At 38.3% G+C, this 20010-nt stretch overlaps 1 protein-coding gene and 1 non-coding gene across 2 annotated transcripts in view; both read right to left on the bottom strand.

The window, feature by feature from the left end:
• Positions 1–20010, bottom strand: part of LOC6031866 (protein expanded) — an 85258-nt gene that overhangs the window by 53763 nt on the left and 11485 nt on the right. The gene's annotated exons all lie outside the window — the stretch shown is intronic.
• Positions 18667–18862, bottom strand: LOC119768194. Its single transcript, XR_005278005.1, has one exon. It is a non-coding gene; the product is annotated as a U2 spliceosomal RNA (small nuclear RNA).

Below are 20010 nucleotides of genomic sequence, written 5' to 3' on the forward strand. Positions count from 1 at the left end.
TAAAAATTCAATTGAGTACATTTCTATTTCATTTTGATATTTGAAAACAATTTTTAATTGTAAGCTAATCATGAAAACAATTGCCCTAAGTTTGTTCTGCTTTCTCCGGTATTGGGGTACTTTTCAACCTTTTTTAAAATTAAATTTGCCATAACTTTTGCTTAAATTTATAGTATAAATATACAATAAACCTCGGACGACCCCTAGGGGAGCGTCCATAACAAGAGTTACTTTAAAGGTATTGGGGTCCTTTTCAACCCCAAACTTTAAAAAATCATCAAAAATCCAGTTTTTGACCGATTCCGGTTCTTTTGGTCACAAATGAAAACTTAGCACGTCTCCTTTCCGAAACTGACTTGGAAACCCGGCTTTGGTCACTCTGGCCACCGGGAATCGGCTACAACCGAATAAAGACCTTTTTGAGACCCTAACTTTGACGACCTGTATCTCCGACAAACTTCAACCAATCAGGATGCTCCGGGTTGCATTCGACAGGTATTTACGAACATTGGCATGACCGTAGATTTACATATCTTTCAATTTCATGTAGTTTGATATGTCGTCAAAGTCAAATGTCCTCATATTCCAGAAGTGTCCCCAAGGGGCCACAGGTAACCTGTTCCAGATTGGCCAGAATAGGTCAGCGAACAACGGCATGACCGTAGATTGACATTTCTTTCAATTTCATGAAGCTTGATAGGATGATAGGGTTTCTTTCATATTCCGGAAGTGTCCCAAAGGGGTCACCGGTAACCGGTTTCAGATTGGCCAGAATGAGTCAGCGAACAACGGCATGACCGTAGATTGTCATATCTTTCAATTTCATGAAGTTTGATATGTCGGATGATAGGGTTTCTCTCATATTCCGGAAGTGTTCCAAGGGGCCACCTGTAACCGGTTCCAGATTGGCCAGGATGGCTCAGCAAACAACGGAATTACAAAAGATGGACATATCTTTCAATTTAATGAAGTTTTTATGCAACATGATGGGTTTTCAACAAAAAATCAAGTTGGCTGTTCATCGGGTACCCGGGAACCGATTCCAGGTTACACGGAAGTGGTTAGTAACTCCAAAGTGGCTCTGGCAATCGTGTTTTGTGTTTGAAGTAATTTCTATGAATCAATTTCAAGTATCATGAGAGTATTGGTATCACATATACGTGAAAAACAGTAAAACATGAACTTTTTAGATGTCCCAGGTTCTCGGAACCGGTAGGTAACTAGCCCTGATATTAATATTTGTGGTCAGGAACAGGTAAATACCTGTCGAGTGCAATCCTGATGCAATCCTGGAGCATCCTGATTGGTTGAATTTTGCCGGAGATACAGGTTTTCAAAGTTTTTCGGTTTTTGCCGATTCCCGGTGGCCAGAGTAACCAAATCCGGGTTTCCAGGTCGGTTTCGGAAAGAAGACGCTCTAAGCTTTCATTTGTGACCAAAAGAACCGGAATCGGATTTTTGGCGCGTTTTTAAAGTTTGGAGTCGAAAAGGACCCCAATACCTTAAGTGTGATTTTTTGTTAATACCAAGGGAAGGTTAAAAAAGCTAGTTCTATCAGTCCGAAAATTTATTTCGATTTCTAACCAACTTAGTCTAACTAAGATCCGAATTAAAACTTTAAGACTCGTTCGATTACTTATCCAAGGATAGGTCAGACGATGGATCTGGACATAGATATCATACAGATAAGTTAGATCTGGCATCAAAAAAACACATAAATATATTTTAAGTGGTCATAACTTGATACAAGGATGCCAGATCTTTAATTTTTAGAGGCATGAAAAAATAATTTTGAAAAACTAATCAAAAGTGGATCAAAGAAAGATGCGGATCTTAGCTTCATTGCAATATCTGAGAAACAGCATAAATATTCTAGCATTCGCTTCTAAGTCTGGCACTACTTTATAACTTTTGAACTACTTATCGCACCTCCAACTCAGGGTTACGATTTCAAAATTTGAAAAATCTGGCAAAGTATCGATTGAAATTCTGGACAAATCTAGCAGACGAAAATCTATCAATTCTGAATGGAGAAAGGGAGGGAGAATATGAATTAATTTAAATTCAGATGGTTTAACAGATTTTGTGGCCTCAAACATGTCGAATATGCACTTTTTTGACGTAAATAAATTATATTCATTTTTTTTAAATTAAATTCGTTCATTTTTATTAAAAAGTTGTTCAAAATGGGCAAAATGTAAAAAATGTGGCAAAATCTGTCAATATCTGGTACAGAAAAGGGTGAATCTTTGTTCTGGCAGACACATGAAAAATCAGGCATTCCCAGATTTATCTGGCAACCTTGCTCAAAACAGCTAAAATCGGACGAGCCAGAATTGAGAAAACTGGGCAAAATTTTGAGCACCAAAACGAATACGCTTTCTGTAAAAAAGTTCGTTTTTAGAACAAGATTGTAGCCTTACCTCAGTGAGGAAGGCAACAGTTTGTGAGTTTTTATGTTTTTTGAGTGTTTTTTACATCTTGAACAGCACAAACATATTACTCAAGAAAAATTATCATTCCAGAGAACTGTTTTGACATTTTTTTCGGGGTTCCATTTCGCAGAAGATGATGATGATGATTGCACGCCAAATCTGCTGCTGCTGCTGCTTCAGCTGCAAGCTTCGCTAGAGGAAATGGGTTTCCTCGAAGCAGCCTGAATCACCACACCACTCGGAATGTCCGTTTCGCTCGGGGAGTCTACTCGAGAGAGCTGTGTTATTACCAAATCGAAAAGCATTAGTGTCATCCAATTATCCGCTGAGCGCATTCGGCCATTTGACGTCAATTAAGCTGTTTGGGTCGCTCCCCCTAGGGGTCGAACATTCCTATGGTGACGGGGAGGTTTGTGCGTAAAGATTTGTTCTACCGAGTAGAGCCACGGACGTTGTCATTCGTCACCCGAAAATCATACTTCCTACGTGCGGCTGTCCTCTGCTGGGTGATTCAGAGCTTGGAATTCGATTGTTTGTGCTTTTATGAGTGAATCGTCATTTTTTTGGCAGTGGGACAGTTTGATGATTATTTTAGCGGAATTTTGTACCTTTGATCTTAAAAGCAAACAAATCGAAAATTTACAACAAAGTCATAGACTGTACTTAAAAAAATCTATGTTCAAAAATTTTAACAGCTCATAGAATGCCATAACTACTGTCCAACTCACAATTCACCGAGGTACCCTAACCAGCATTCTCTTAAACTTTCTTACTACAGCCACATTTGAAGTTTCGGAATCGAAGATTAGTGACCACACGAAGAAGGGTTTACTCACGGGAAACCTCTGGCAAATGGGCTTTACTACCGTAAAATTCACTTTCTACCCACGAATAATAACAGACCAGGCCGGCTGGGACTGCTGGAGCGTGTACATAAATCTGCACCACAACCAGCAGCAGTGGCAGCAGCATAGGTACTTTGTGTACACGCTAGTCGTCGTCGGACTTGGGGTCCGGAATTGAGGGGGAACCAGCTGTGAAGGTGGACTTTGTTACGTTGTACAAACCTCCAAAGAAATGGAGGAGGAGGGAGTCCAGAAAATCATGGAAAGATTATTAACTTACTCAAGTTCATTACCATTACGGTTTAGTTGGACTCGTCATGGTCGCTATGGTCTGTGTATTTGCTTTCGCATCGGTTCTCGCAGTGCAACAAAACAGTAAAGAGCTCCGTTTTGAGAGCTATTGTTGTTGGGCACCTTTCTTTTAAATTGAACGTGATTTTTTCTCTTTATTTTTACTAAAGACTTTGGTCTTCTACCCTCAGTTTTCTTGAGAATCATTCAACTATATGATTCTTGATCTTAGGCAATGCTTTTCCATACAGTCCAGACTGAATCAACTGAAGTCCTCGCCAAATTCTCACCTCGGACATCTAATTAGATTACTAACTTTAGTCAATACCGGTGCCCTCCCAAGAGGAAAGAAGTTCAACGAAAGAATAGTTACGTTTGTTCAATGCTTCAATTTGTAGACTTCATCCTGCATCCATCATTAGGTATTGATAGCTCTATTCGTATTTATCATGCAACCATTCACGTTATGGTATAACTCACTGGCGGCTCATAGCTACAAGCCCAGCTGGCCCACCCCCACTACCAATTCCGAAGCTAGTCACGTTTCAAACTTTGAACAAAATCATTAACCTCATACTGGTCCTCCAGGTCTCTCCGGCCATCACAATGCTTTGTGATACTGGCAGAAAAAAAAACTGTTTTTAATTTAAATTTTAATTCCTGGCGCCAGCAGCCTGCCTGCCTAATCGAGCGCAGCCGAAAATCAATCCGCGAGTCCCCGGAGCTTGCCTGTGGCTATGGTTCCGCATTTTTCCTTCCCCCCGTTGGCTTTTGGAGGACGGAAGCTAATGCCCATTTGGAGAGAGAGAGACCGGGGCTCGGGGAATTGTCGCGACATCATCGCTCGTTTTGGAGACAGCTCCAAGGTGCCAGTGAGGAATGCAGCCGCCGTCTGACAGAAGCCTCGTCGACGAACGTGATTAGCCGCGGACTGGAGGACGCGTCGTGATATTTTACTTCGTTTTATTTCGCCTTTTCAAGCGGACTCCACAAAACTTGAGGCGCGTCTCTAATGCGGCGACGTAACCGCGCCGATGTCCTCTCCTGAAGTGGCTACCGCCTGGAGGCCACCTTAACCGGTAGTGGTCCAAGGGGGAGGGGAAGGGGGAGGTGACGCACGTTGACGAAACTTTATAATCACAATGGATTAATAAAATGGATACCTCGCTGGAGAGTGCGGCACGAGAGAGAGAGAGAGACCCGACTCGAAAAGGTATAGCGATAATTTAGAAAGCGTCTTTTCAAGCGCCTTAATGATGCGTTGAAATGTTGAAATTAGCTCGAGAGACCCCGGGACGGGTTGGCCGGTGGTGTCTCGAGTCATCGTGTACGTTCCGGGTTCGTCACCTAGGATCGCTTGGAGTACTTTCGAGTAAAATGTTGCAATGTTTTGCTTCTGTAGTTTAAAATTGTATTTTAGCTTAATTTCACCATCTCTAGAAAAGAAAGGACCCTCTACCGCCCAATTTCTTTCTTGAAATTTTAAATTTTAAAAATTCTGCAAACTTAATTTAACATAAAAGTAGGGGATATCAGTAAGCACAGTCATAGTTAACCCCAGAAAAATATTGTTTGTTTTTCAAAACATAAGATTTTCAAGATAAATCAAAAGTTCCACTTTTCAATGCTTTTTAAAAATTCGAATTTAGATTAAAATAATTGATCTGTGGCAAATTTTAAAAGGGTTGTCGTACGCACAGTAACGTACGTGTGAAGTTTGTTACGTCGGATGATAGAGTTTTTAACATGTCCCCAAGGGGCTACCTGTAGCCAGCTCTAGGAAGACCAGAATGGATCAGAGAACAACGACATGACCATAGATTGTCATATTTTTTAGTTTCATGAAGTTTGATAAGTCAGATGATGGGGTTTCTCTCATATTCCGGAAGTGTCCTTAAGGGCCACCACCTGTAACTGGTTCCACAGTGGCCAGGATGGGTCAGCGAACAACGGCATGACCAAAGATTAACACATCTTTCAAGTTCATGAAGCTTGATGTGCAACACATAAACAGTCAAGATAACCGATCAACAGGTATCCGGGAATCGGTTCCAGACTAGCCGGAAGTAGCCATTATATAGAAAATACTTGTCGGATGCAACCCAGAGCTTCCTGAATGGTTGAAATTGCCGTAATTTGGTCGTCAAATTTGGGGTCTCAAAAAGGTATTTTTTTTCGGTTGTAGCTGATTTTCGGTTGCCACAATGACCGAATTCGGGTTTTCATGGCAGTTTAGGAAACGGGACATCCTAAGCTTTCATTTGAGACTAAGAGAACCGGATTTATTGCGATTTTTAAAGGATAAATGTAGAATAGAACCTTTTATGTATTTTTATGGACGCCGGAGGAAGGTTTAGAACATTTCTGGAGTTTTTTTTAAAGGTCCAGGAAACAATTTTTTTGCCTTTTCGGGTATTTTAAAACCGCTTTGAGTCAGGGGTATTAAAAACATCCAACATTAAAAAAAAGTTTTTGTTTATTGGAACATTGAAAAAAAGCTCTTGATGTTGACACAAATGTGAATAAGTGTTTAGGAAAAGTATTTTGCAGCTTAGTTAGTAAGAAGAGTTCATGTCTGCAAAATCGTGTTGTTATGTAAAAAAATAAATAAATAATTTTACCAGATCTTCATGAAATATGATTAAGCCGTAAGTGAAGTCCTTGTAGATAAAAAGAAGACACTACACAGCAAAAAATCCGATGGTAAAATCGCATGCAAAAGCATGCACATCACCTTGGTCAAAATAAACACTTAATATTACACACTGCATGTACAATTTTTGCAAACACAAAAAAAAAGTTGCAACCGACGGGATTCAAACCCAGCACCAACAGTAAGGACTGGCGCCTTAGCCCACTCAGCCATCAGACCGATGTAAAGCTGTAAGGGACCATCCATAAACCACGTGGACACTTTAGGGGCGATTGTCCACGCTCCATATAAAAAAGTTTTTTTTGTATGGACAATTGTCCACGAGGGGGGGGGGGGGGGGGTTTGAGATTCCCGAAAAAGTGTCCACGTGGTTTGTGGATGGTCCCTAAGGATAAACGCATATATGAGCTTGACATTACGGTCAAGTAGGTTTTCCATACTGATGGGCTACATATTTCAGGGTGTAAAATCACATAAAATTGCATAAAATAATGCAATATTTATTTTACACCCAGGTTTTTAAAAGGAACCGGGTTAACACTTTTTTAGCTGTGTAGCAATAGTGGCTGGCAGCAATTAAGTCAACTTAGTTCGTATGTGAATGTGACCCTAAAGCTGGTTTAAAGCAACCAAATAGCAATAGTAGAGTAGTACGGGGCAAAAGTGCGCACGGGGGAATGGTGCGCACCAGACTTTTAAATACTTTATTTCAACCTAAAAAGTTCATATTTGGGTTTTCGACTTGTCCTAGGGCCAATTTTATTTATTTACAAAAATAAAGTGGTAAAATGGAAGTTTGTGAAAGTCACTTTTGGGCCATTTTGATCTAATATTTGATGTTTACAAACTAAGGCTTACAAAACTTCAGGTTCACGAAATCTTTAAAACCATTTAACTAGTGTTTAGCCTAGCCAATTACCTTGCTAACCCTTGAAGAATTTTCGAAATTCCTCTTCTTCTTATTTTTTACCATCATTTTTACTTAAAAAGAAATTTGCGGGTCAAAGGTGCGCACTAAAATTTCCATACATTTTTGTATGAAAAAAAATTCAACCACATTTTTATTTCGGATAAAATTGATTTAAAATCATTGAAAAATAGTATTTCTGTCAAAACCGGACGAAAAAGTATAACCTATGCGAAAATATAATGGGTTTTAACCCTAAAAATGAAACTTAAGTTGCATAAGTACAACTTAGTTTAAATTAGTTACTATACCATAAAATTATCTTCATTTGGGGTAAAAAACAACCTCCAACCTCCATAACTTGATGGAAAGTTAACTTTGTTTTAAATTAGCTGAAAAATCACTTTGCCCCGCATAGTGTCCCGTATGTGGGGCAAAGGTGCGCACTTCATTTTTGCCTTCCTCACGTTACTGAGGAAAGGCTATAAAATCACTCGAAAAATGAACTTTCCAATTAGACCTCCTAGACCCACCTTCATGTATACCTATCGACTCAGAATCATGAAATGCGTGGTGGGATGTTGATCAAAAAATTGTCACTCGATCATCTTGACATTGGATGAACCAATTTTATCCGTTTTGGCGTTATTCGATCCTTCAGGGTCCAATAAGTCGCTATTAAAAATCATGCAGTTTAGTTAAGTACTTCAAAAGTTATGCTTTAAAAACGATTTTAATAAAAGTCCGGAAGATTGTAAAAAGGGTGGTTTTTGTAAGAAAACCCGTCATGCTATACATTTTTAAAAAGGTATTTAAAAGACCTTTCCAACGCGTCCAAGACATTAAAGATCTGACAAATCTATCAAAAGTTATAAGCACTTAAGTGTTATTTATACGCTTTTTGGAGGCCGGATCTCAGATATGTTGATAAAAACGTTGTCCGGATCTCTCATGCGACCTATCATTGGATAGGTATTCGAAATACCTTTCCGACGCGTCCAAAACATTGAAGATCTGACAACCCTATTAAAAGTTATAAGCACTTCAAAGTTATTTATGCACTGTTTGGAAGCCGGATCTCAGATATTTTTATAGAAACATTGTCCGGATCTATCATGCGACCTATCGTAGGATGAGTATTCAAAAGACCTTTCTAACGCGTCCAAAACATTGAAGATCAGACAACCCTATCAAAAGTTATAAGCACTTAAGTGTTATTTATGCACTTTTTGCATTTTGGATAGCACCCTTTAAATGTGAGGAAGGCGCCAACCACCTAAGGGTGGGTTAAGTATCGTGTTTTAGAGCAATTGCCTGGTTCTCTAGATGTAAGCGATTTGTGGTAAATCCTAGTACTACATTTTGAAGGCCATGGACAAAGGTACCATTTGGTATATACAACGAATCAAGACGCCAGTGATGTTGAAATAAACGCTTCAGTGGCCAGAATGCCTCAAAAAAGGACAATAAATCCCATTTAAAATTGAAGGGCGGAGCGCAAGCTAATGTTAAGTCCAATCAAGCTCATATTTGGGATTTGGGCTCAGTATGCCAACCGGAACAAACCCCGGCATAACCCCTGCCCGCCAAAAAGTCATTTTTGATACACTCTACTATTCATATCGCTAAAAGTCAATTTTACTTATTAGTTGGTGGTGGAGTTGTTAATGTTAAAAATTCTTTTTGTATACCAAATTAGTATTTTTGATTGATTTCAATGTAAACAAAACATGATTGAAATTCAAATCAAATTGTCTTAAAGATATGGCACTCGAGATCACTTTAAATTCATTATCATTAACCTATTAACTATTAATCTTATTATAGTCTCTATTATTATGATTTTTTTGTTCGGTTTTTGGCCTTATCGAGCCCGATTTGGGTTGTACAATAGAGGGTTAAATGCCAATCAGTGCAGCATCCTCGAAGTGTTCCACGGTGAGATCCGGTCGGACTATTCACCGTGGATGCTCGAGGCTGCTGGCACCTCCTGCTCCCGCATGTGGCAACACACTTGGCTTTATCCTCTCGGACGGATCAAAAACCGTTACAACAGCAATAGCAGCAGCAGCAGCACCAACAGAAGCAGCTCTCAGTCACTATTAATCATAAATGAGATTAAGATAAGAAACAATTTAGAGCTACTGGTTTTAACCCGGCAGCATCACGCGGTAGCCCATTTGGGTATCCACCGTCATCTCGGCTGCCGGCGAGCCGTTTGGCCAAGCACTCTCTGACGAGCTGGAACTAATTCGATTCGAAACGGACCTGACTACCCGGGACAGGGCCCAAGCTGGCTGACACACGGGACAGGGCGCAGACTACGCCAGATTCTGACGAGATAAGATGGTTGCGACTACATTGTGAAGAAAGTCGCCCAAGATCCCAAGACACCTGGGGGCTCCGTTCCGCGAGGGACGCTCTCTCGAAAGTCCGGCTCCGTTTTGAAAGTGACTCAAATTATCCAGCCGGTTTTTTTTTTCGGTCGACCGGTGCGTAACGACGGTAGCTGATGCTGGCCCGCTGACATGGCCCTTTGAGCGCACACGGCATAAATTTATTCATCTCTCCAGATTAAGTTGTGTACAATGGGCAGGAAACACCCACGCTCGGGGGAAACGTGAACAGTGAACAAGTAAGTGAACGCTTGTTTGGTGGTCGGAATTCGGGCTGAGCTTTCCAGTTGACAGACAGCAACCGTTTTTGTTTTGAGCGGTTTAGTCATGCAAATTAGGGAGCCGATGCAATCGTCTAGGGTGGTCTGGAGCGCATGTCAATCACGATGTTGAGTCAAAATTTAGTTGGACCTCCGAGTGTCATTCACAAGGTGGCCACTTTAATCTGGAAAACATTTGCTTAGATGATCAAATTCGAAACACCAAGTCCATCTGTTTCCACGTGTGTTGTATATCTTGCAAAACCATCGCTGCCAGAGCGTATCGCGTACCCCGTACAGAATTATGTGACATTGGAATTCCACCATACCAGGCACATGCCATCGCGCGAAACGTACAATGCCAAGCTGCAGTGCAAGCAAGTCCTGGCCCTAGCCGCAAGACCCGGTTCTGCGTAGGCATTTTGGGGCTGTGCGTCTTCCATACGGCTAGAGCATCGTGTATCGAAGGGTATTGGAGGCACTGCCATTGCGTTGCCTATACTTGCGGACAGCAAACTTGTAGCAGCATAAAGGTACTTTTAAGGACGGGCAAGCGAATTGGCCGACGGTCAGAACAGGCATTGGAGAAACACGTTTTTTTATTTGTTGCATAATTATTGTTTCCCTAATCAAAATCAAATTTTCAACATGTTCAATTCAATTCATTTTATTTACCGAAATAACAATTTTACAACTTGTGCGAATAATTGGTTCAAAGAAATTTGGTGTTCCTTGCAACTATTTCCTTTTCAATAACCGTTTGGTAACATAGGGTTCTTCAAATGCAATTAAACAAAAACTAGGGAATTTGGCCAAAAAATCTAGTGAGATTTTTTTTTATTTTCAATTCAATTCATTTTATTTACCGAAATAACTATTTTACAACTTGTGTGAATAATTGGTTAACTTTCAACACATACATATTGTAGACTTATGCACGAAAAAACAGAAGAACAGGGTTCAGACTTTATCAAGTGCATAAAAATCTGAAAATCATTTTTAAGTTTCCTCATTAGTTCAAACCATATCAAACTTTAAAGGTTTGGAGACATTTTCTTTTTTCAACTTTCTGAAAATGCATGTATTGCAATATTTTTACTACTAGCGTTTATATCGGATACTTCGGATACCTGCCAACTGAGGAGTCCTCATGTGAAGTTCTTTAGAAAATTATGCGAAAAGTTTTCACGGATGAAGAAAAATAAAAAAAAATCATTTTATAAAAAAAGCGTAAAATCAAACTTTTTATCAAAAAAATATCCAGCTGTTTACATCAAGTTTTAATCGAATCCTCCTGCAAATTTCCAAATAATAATTGCATACACCAAAAACTCCGAGAGAATGATGGCTTCAAGCCGAGAGAAAAGTGGTACCATTCATGGACACAGAGAAAACAGCTCATAAAAACAAAATGTTACAGTATTTTTTTTAATTTAAAGTTAAATTAAAATAGTAATAATTCAAAATATCCCAACATCATGATTCGGATTTTTTTTTGAAAAGTTTGTGTTGTGATGATTTTTTTTCACGCTTCCTGAGTTTTTCGACCTTGGTGGAGACTTGCTCACGCGCTTTTGTGTCTGCCAAAACAAGGCAGAACCATTCCAAGCTCTTAATGAGCTGATGATGAAGTACATCTACAATGGTAAGCTGTCTCGTGCAGCGAAGTTTTTCGACGTCAATAGAAAGAACACACTGTGATTTAGTTTTAAGCATTTCTATTTCTATCCTTTTCCATAGCAAATTTAGAAGTTTTTTTTCCTTCTCTTGAAAAATCCATTGATGGAATATCCAATTACATCAAAATGAACTAATGTACAAAACATAGTTGAAAGGAACTCCGAAGCTCTATTACGTTATCAGAAATACGAAATTGTGAATTTGCTTATATAATTAATTAAATTGAATTAATGAATAAAATATTGGAAAAAGTAGCAAAATGCTCCAAGCTAAAGAGAAAGTTCGATTCAATACGTTTGCAATTTTTTTTTCAAAAAATCATAAAAAATCTAAAAAAAATCTTAACATAACATTAACTTAAGAAGTAGCCACTGAATCCGCTTTGTAAATGCGGTTCATTAAGAGGTAGTATTAGTAGATTTTGCTCGGTTTGTTCTAGATGTCGTATCGAGGTGTCCTATTTGGATGAAAACTTCAGCGTTTGTTTGTCTATGCATGAGATGAACTCATGCCAAATATGAGCCCTCTATGACAAAGGGAAGTGGGGTTAAACGGGCATTGAAGTTTGAGATCCAAAAAACATGAAAAATCATAAAATTGCTCCCATTTGCGATAAAAGTGCAATGAACATCCAGGATTGGTTTTACTTTTTCTCACAGCTTTTGCAAATTACTGCTTAAAATGGATTTTTTTTAAACCTTAATAACTTTTTGAAACAGCCTCCAACTTCCATACTCCCATAGGTCAAAAGATAGGTAATATATGCCTACGGAATTAACTTTTTGGCCAATCGCAGCTTTTCTCATAGATTTACGATTTTTCTATAACAAACTTTTTACAACGTTATTTTTTGCCCTGTGTATCGGCTTTTTTACCAGTGTGTATCGGCTACTGGTAAAAAACTCGCTCTTAATTCAATTGTGTAAAAATTACAAAATAAAAACAAATCTCAATTATGATTTTCTATTTTTTTCTCCTTTTTAAACAAACCAATAAATAGTAAAAAATTATAAAATATGCATTCATAGGCTGAAGAAAAGCAGCCTGAATCATAGTTTTTTTTTGATGATTTTTGTAATTTGTTTATTCATAGAAGCTTAGTAAAAACAACGAAAATTATAAGATTTGTTTTGTAAATTTTCATTTCTGGGTCATGTATCCCATCAAACCATGATCTAGCCATTTTTTTAGTTGTACCATCGATATTGTCATGCCAAATTGATTTTTTGCCTTCCTTACTGAGGTAAGGCTATAATCCTGCTCAAAAAATGAAATTTGTATAAAAACGTCGTATACCCACCTTCATGTATACATATCGACTCAGAATCGAAAACTGAACAAATGTCTGTGTGTATGTCTGTGTGTATGTGTGTGTGTATGTATGCATGTGACCAACAAACTAGCTCACGCTTCTCGGCACTGGCAGAACCGATTTGACCCGAACCTGTTGCATTTGACTTGTTTTAGGGTCCCATAGATCGAGTTTTATACAGATTGGAGTTTCGATTAGTAGTTCAAAAGTTATGTATAAAAATGTCTTTTCACATATATCCGGATCTCACTTAAATGTATGTAAGCTATGTCCGGATCCACCATCCGACTCATCGTTAGTTAGGTTATCAAAAGACCTTTCCAACGAGTCCAAAACATTGAAGATCTGGCAACCCTGTCTCGAGATATGGGCACATAAGTGATATTTATATAATTTTTTATTCCGGATCTAAAAAATAGATGAAATTTGTGTACAGCTATTGTTGGTAATGAGTGAGGAAGGCTCCAACCACATAGGTGGATTAAGTTAGTTTTTTTTATTATAAGTAAACTGCTATTAGGAATATAAGTCTCTATTTTGAAGGACAGTCATTCCACGTTTTCAATATAAACAAGGTAATGTACATTGGAAATTAGTTTCGGAGCAAATTCGGCGATTCGTATCACTTCGAGTCAAACACCATGTGTCACCAAATGACGTGCTACGATGTTGACTTGGATCAAATACCTGACAACATTAGATACGAAAACAGCTGTTTGCAAGAAATATTATTTTCATCGCATTTTTATCGTTTAGTTGAAAAGTGACGTTCAATCTGTTGATTAAATTTGGTAGCAAAATGACGCTTATCTAAATGAAACCGTCAGTACCCGTTATATAAAAGGTACAGCCACAATGTTTACAAGTCGACAACTCTTATCAGGCGGAGTACCTTTTAGCAAGCTTGCAGTGAGACGTTTACTAAGTATGGGAATTTCTTATAACTCAAAGCTTCAGAAATTAACTGTTGATATCTCGCAAACAAAAAAAAAAATAATAACAGTGAAGCACCCCTCTTCATACGATTAGTGGGGGGGCTCGCGATTAGTGGTCCTCTCCAAGCCCAAGGAGGTTCACGATTTCCGCATTCCACCGCGCTTGCAGTAAGGCTGTGTTGCGGCGTTGCTGCGAAACTTGGCTCAAGTATCCTCGCGCAGCTCTAGCTTTTGCGGTCGGCGGCGCGGCATCGGTACTGTTCGAGTGCTTTCTGGTGTGAACTGGAGTGGCCCCCAAGTGGCCACTTATTGGCACTTCTACGGCGGGGCGGTAGAATCGAACGGGAAATTTTGCACGTAGCCTTCCCCAATTTATTACGTCATTTGGGTGGAAGTGAGTGCGTATGGAATAGGGTGGTTCCTTTTGCTTCGGGTGAAATTGACGAAAACTAGGTTGCTTTAGCGATCGGGTAATCCAATCGTTACATTCCAATGAAAAGTTTCAAAGCAGAGTTTAAAGTAAATATTTCAATGATCACTCACCGAATCGTTAGGTGTTAGTTTGAGAGGTGGTCGTCGAACACCTTAGTATTTCTACCCATCGCCAGCCATGGTGCCATATGTGCCAAATGCTAAGCGAAGCCCATGCCACACTCCCTGCGGCCCAGACACTTCAAGCACCCCCCAATCAGCTATGTAAATAAGCTGTATGAGTAAGCATTTATGGCATTTTTTTTATTTCCCTCGAAAGGGTTTCTCCCTAGTGAGTCGCGAATGCACAATACCTTCTGGAATCCAGCGGAGAGTGCTCCGACTTGCAAATCTGGTCGTCCCCCTCCATTCTAACCAGCAGTGACGTACCGAACCGTGCACGTTCAGACTGCTGGGCAGTTGGGCTCGAGGAACCTCACCTCGTCAGTATAAATTTAATTGCATATTGTGGCACAATTTATTTCATTACTATGCAAGTTTTTCTTTTGCGCTGGCGCGCGCGCTCCCTGCTCGTTTCAAACGTATTGATCACGATCCGCGAAATATCTGGGAGTGGCCGATCGGAGCGAATCGGAGCGCTGTGACACCAGTGGCCAACTTGGTGTGAATTTGGGTGAAATGTGCCACGTTCCGGAACTGACCTTCTGGCTGGCCCGCAGGTGGGGAATTTCGAGCGTCTGATTAGCATTTGGGTGTAAACTGATTAATGGTGCTATTTTGCGAAGTTTAAATCAATTCGCAAACAGTGCATATGACTCACGGCAATACCTTGGATATGCGACCGCTGCTGATTCATTGGTGGAATCCACTTAATTCACTACGAGTCATTTTGAGAACTTTTCTGGAAATATTTGAAGTGGCCTTCTATCTAACGAGGCAAATCCGAGGCAAATTTTTCGATATCTTGTGATGGATTGGCGATACGACCCCTTTCGTGTTTGGAAATTCTGAAAATAGGTGTTTTTCATCAATCATGAAGGAAAATTTTATGCACTTTTAAAATTTGCAACAGGTTTTTTTTTCATTTAGGTTACAACCAAACCTTTTATGTTTATACATAACAAATGTAATTATCTTCTAGAAAACTGTGTAAAACATTACCACACCCTAAAAAATAACATTGCAAAGTTGCAAAAATCACAAATTTTTAAGGCGTTAATTGGAAAAGGGCAAACCGTTTTTCCGATATTTGAAGTTAATATTGAGCACCTTTTATTCTACGAAAAATATTACTTCTATTGTTCCATGTTCATTTCTTACGTTCCAAAGTCCAAAAGTGAAACACATTAGCTTTTGAGACCTTTAAAAAAAACTTTTCATTTTCTTTTATTTTTTGTTGTTTTATTTACACAGAAAAAAAGGTTGAATTTTGGAAGGTTGAAAAATTTGCTGCTTGAATTTTACTTCTTTTGAGTAATTCTACCTTATAATGTGGAAAAATATGAACCTGATGAAAATTCAACAGTTCCTGGTGTAAAATTTTATTTTTTACTGATGAATATTACTTTTTTCTCTACACGGAGAAAAAAGAGTTCCCAAAATCTTGAACAAGCGTTCATGAAAATGGGAACCTCGAACAAAGTGTTCAAATTTCATGGTACGGTTTTCAAAATCGTACCATGCAATTTGAACACTTTGTTCGAGGTTCCCATTTTCATGAACGCTTGTTCACGATTTTGGGAACTCTTTTTTTCCGTGTAAAGTTAATTTAAGTACTAAGAATTTTCCTTAACCATCACCTCAACCTCAACGATTATCTTTCACCAATTTCGTGTTTATCATTATTTTCCAGACACTCTTTAATTGTCTGCATTTTTTCACTTTTTATGCTTCTAAATTGTCATACACATTGAAAGAAAACATAGCATATAAAAAGCCAACGTTGGCCAAAAAACATTTTTAAACAAAATTACAAATTACATCAAGTCTAACCATCAAATTTAATACTTTCAAAAACATTGATTGTTCTTAAAAAAGAAAAAAAAATTATTCAAAATTTCAATTTCAAATTATGGTTGGTGCCTTCCTCACTCTTTTCCAACAATGGGTGATATGTGATATGATGGGTTTGGACACAAATTTCGTCTAACTTCGTTAAGTTCTTTTTTTTTTATTTAAGTGAGATCCGGCTACAAAAAAAATACATAAATATCACTTAAGTGGTCATAACTCGAGACAGGGTTGCCAGATCTTCAATGTTTTAGACTCGTTGGAAAGGTCTTTTGACTACCTAACCAACGATGGGTCGGATGATGGATCCGGACATTGTTTACATACATTTAAGTGAGATCCAGCTACAAAAAAGTGCATAAATATCACTTAAGTGGTCAGAACTCGAGACAGGTTTGCCAGATCTTCAATGTTTTATACTCGTTGGAAAGGTCTTTTGATTACCTAACCAACGATGGGTTGGATGATGGATCCGGACTTTGTTTACATACATTTAAGCGAGATCCGGCTACAAAAATAGTGCATAAATATCACTTAAGTGGTCAGAACTCGAGACAGGGTTGCCAGATTATCAATGTTGTAGATTCGTTGGAAAGGTCTTTCAATTACCTAACCAACGATGGGTCGGATGATGGATCTGGACATTGTTTACATACATTTAAGTGAGATCCGGCTACAAAAAATTACATAAATATCACTTAAGTGGTTACAACTCGAGACAGGGTTGCCAGATTATCAATGTTTTGGATTCGTTGGAAAGGTCTTTCAATTACCTAACTAACGATGTATAGCATGATGATGTTTGGTTCAGTTTATTGCCCTTTATTCAACTTCTGAAAATATGCGAAAATACATTTTTATACTTAACTTTTGAACTACTTATCGAAACTTCAAACAATTCAATAGCACCGTATGGGACCCTAAACCAAGTCGAATGCGACTGGTTTGGTCAAAATTGGTTCAGCCATTGCTGAGAAAACTGCGTGACATTATTGGTCACATACACACACACATACACACACACATACACACAGACATTTGTTCAGTTTTCAATCCTGAGTCGATATGTATACATCAAGGTGGGCTTTCAATTTTGGAGCAGGATTATAGCCTTACCTCAGTGAGGAAGGCAAAAGGTTCCGCACATATCCTGATATTCTTTTTAGAAAATTCGCTGAAGTATCCAAAGTATTTAATTATTTGAATTCAACATTGAAGTTAATGTAACTAGTTGCTAAATTAAGATTTTGGCAGTACAAATTGTAGTCGTAAATACTCAAAAATAGAGTAAATTTGGAAGGTTTAATTTTGGAAGGTTGAATATTACATCTTCTGTGATGTAATTTTAACTCAATTTAGACTGAAAAAGTGACATTACACCAGAAAAGTTGTAAAATTAAAAAAAATTAGAGGTAAAATTATACATTTTTTCTTACATAAAATATGTCATATTACCATGATTTTTTTTTACCGTGTACGACGAGTGCTGAAAAATCTGAGATTTGCAACGCTTTACATATACTACGCAACATTTCTGCAACTCCAAAAACAAATAATTGTTTTTTTATTCATTCAAGTTCGCAGTGAAAATTGCAATTTAAATAAGTTTCATAATAAACTTTCAAGCACTTTTATGAGCGACGAAAATCGGGCCATTGCGTCATTTCGTAGGACAGGTGAATAAGGTGGTTTTACAATAGAGCTGCAAATCAATACATTTAAGCCGATACGTTGACCTTTCGTTCTGTTTAAAATTGAAAAAAATGATTATTCCTAAATATGATCTCAAAACCGTTTTCCACGCCTATTTCTAAATGCGCCATGCTACAACGCAATTTGACTCGGTGCTACCGTGGTACGTTTGCAGCCAGCCGCAGTCCCGCGTGCCCACATCTCGAGCAGACTTGCAGAACCGGAAAATGGCACGAAATTTCTGGCAGTTTCCCGCGCCTGCCCGCCGCTTGCACCTTCTGTTCCCCCAAACTACTTATGAATCATTGGAAGCAAACGCGAAGAATCCCGCGAGCCGTGACAAAAAAGCGCGCGCTGAGAAGTAGAAAAAGAAGAAGAAGAAGAAAAACAACAAACTGGATCTTGGCACTGGTGGAAACTGGACCGCGAACGGTGGTGGAAAACTGGCTCGACTGGCTGGGCTGACGTGACTTCTTGACTTGGACTCCCCAGTCAGGGAGGAGGGGGATGGTGAAATGGTAGTGAGTGTGTTTGTGAGTGTGTACTGAGAGACAGTTATCGATCGGTCGATCGACGACCGAGTTTTGGACGTTAAGCAGTGGTTGATTTCGGTTTAAAGCAGTGCGCATTGATGGAAAATGGTTTAATTTTTGAAGCTTTTCATGTTAAGAGATTTTCTAGACTTTGTGTCGATTCATTGAAACTATTTCAAGAATAATTTAATATCAAATGTTTTGTGATAGCCAGATTTCAATTGGAGTCAAATGTTCCAATGATTTGATTTTAAATAAAGTAAGTTAATTAGTTTTTTTAATCGTTTAATGTGGGCCGATCCCGGTGGTACTGCAATACCGGGCCAACCCGCGGCGGTCGTGGAGCAAGCCCCTAGGACGAACCGCCTGGATACAAAAATCAGTTTAACATTTGTTGTCTTCCTATGGAAGAGCTATCAGATGTTAAGCTGATAAGAACAGATACTACACTTTGATCTTAGCCTTTAGGCCGAGAAGCGATAACTGGAAGATGCTTCAGAATGCGAACTGGATCGCCAATAACCTCGTTCGAATAGCGATTCAAAAAAGGTATTTGTTGCTAAACTTATTGTTCTTATTGGATGTACGGGTAGATTTTTTTTTGTTTTTTATTGTTCATATGGGAATAACATTTCTGACAGAAATATTTGATTTAATGTTGTAAAGAGAAAGATGTTTTACCTGTTCCAAATATTTTTATGACCATCAATCATATACAAATTTGTTTATTTCAAGAACATTTAAGAAAAACTGGGCTTTCGAACTTTCGATCGAACTTAAATTAAAGTTCAATTTAAATGAAGAATTTTAATTCAGTGGAGAGGCAGAATAGCCAGAACCAAAGTAAAATATCTAATTGTCTTGTTATGTTGAACATTTAATTTTCTTACAGGAATGTGTTGTATTATATAAATGTTCTTATTTGGATTTATTTTTTACTTGTTGTTTCTAGTTAGGTAGATGATTTTTTTGTGAAATCGCAAGAAATCTTATTGAACGAAATTCATGATAAATGTTTTTATTTTCAAGGACAACTTTATTTTCACCAATCCAGCATTAGAAAGATATTTCAAGAACTTTTTACAGAGCACGATTGGAGCACAAAATCTCTTTTTGTTAAGCTCTTCATAACTATGCGAACCATACATTTCTTAAACATTTAGAGTCCTCAAATCCCAAGGACTTAATTTTAAAAAAATACTTAATCTTAAACTATGATGTTGTAATGGATCATAAGTAAACAAGTGAAGAATGATCAACTTTTGGTAAGAGCAATTCCATGCCAAATAGGGAATCGGTTGTACCGGACACGGCGTGTTTTCTGGGCAACCTTAAGGACAAAAAATAGTCATCGATACTGTCAAATGTGTCTTAAAGGAAATTTTCTCAGCTTTCCAATACTTCTTAGAGCGAAATATTTCACTCTATTTTTTATGTTTTTTTGTTCTAAATTCCTCAATTATTTATTTAAAACTTTTTAATATCAGTTCAGGAAACTTGTCAAATGATGTTTTTTATGTATCATTCACTCATCAAAATGTGCAAAATAAGGTAAGAAACAACTTTGTAGAAGGTTGTAAATCGCTAAACATTTCAAAAATTAAGTTTAACAGAGTTTTTGAATATATG

The sequence above is a fragment of the Culex quinquefasciatus genome, chromosome 2 (genome assembly GCF_015732765.1).
Source record: "Culex quinquefasciatus strain JHB chromosome 2, VPISU_Cqui_1.0_pri_paternal, whole genome shotgun sequence".
In the NCBI taxonomy this organism is placed as follows: Eukaryota; Metazoa; Arthropoda; class Insecta; order Diptera; family Culicidae; genus Culex; species Culex quinquefasciatus.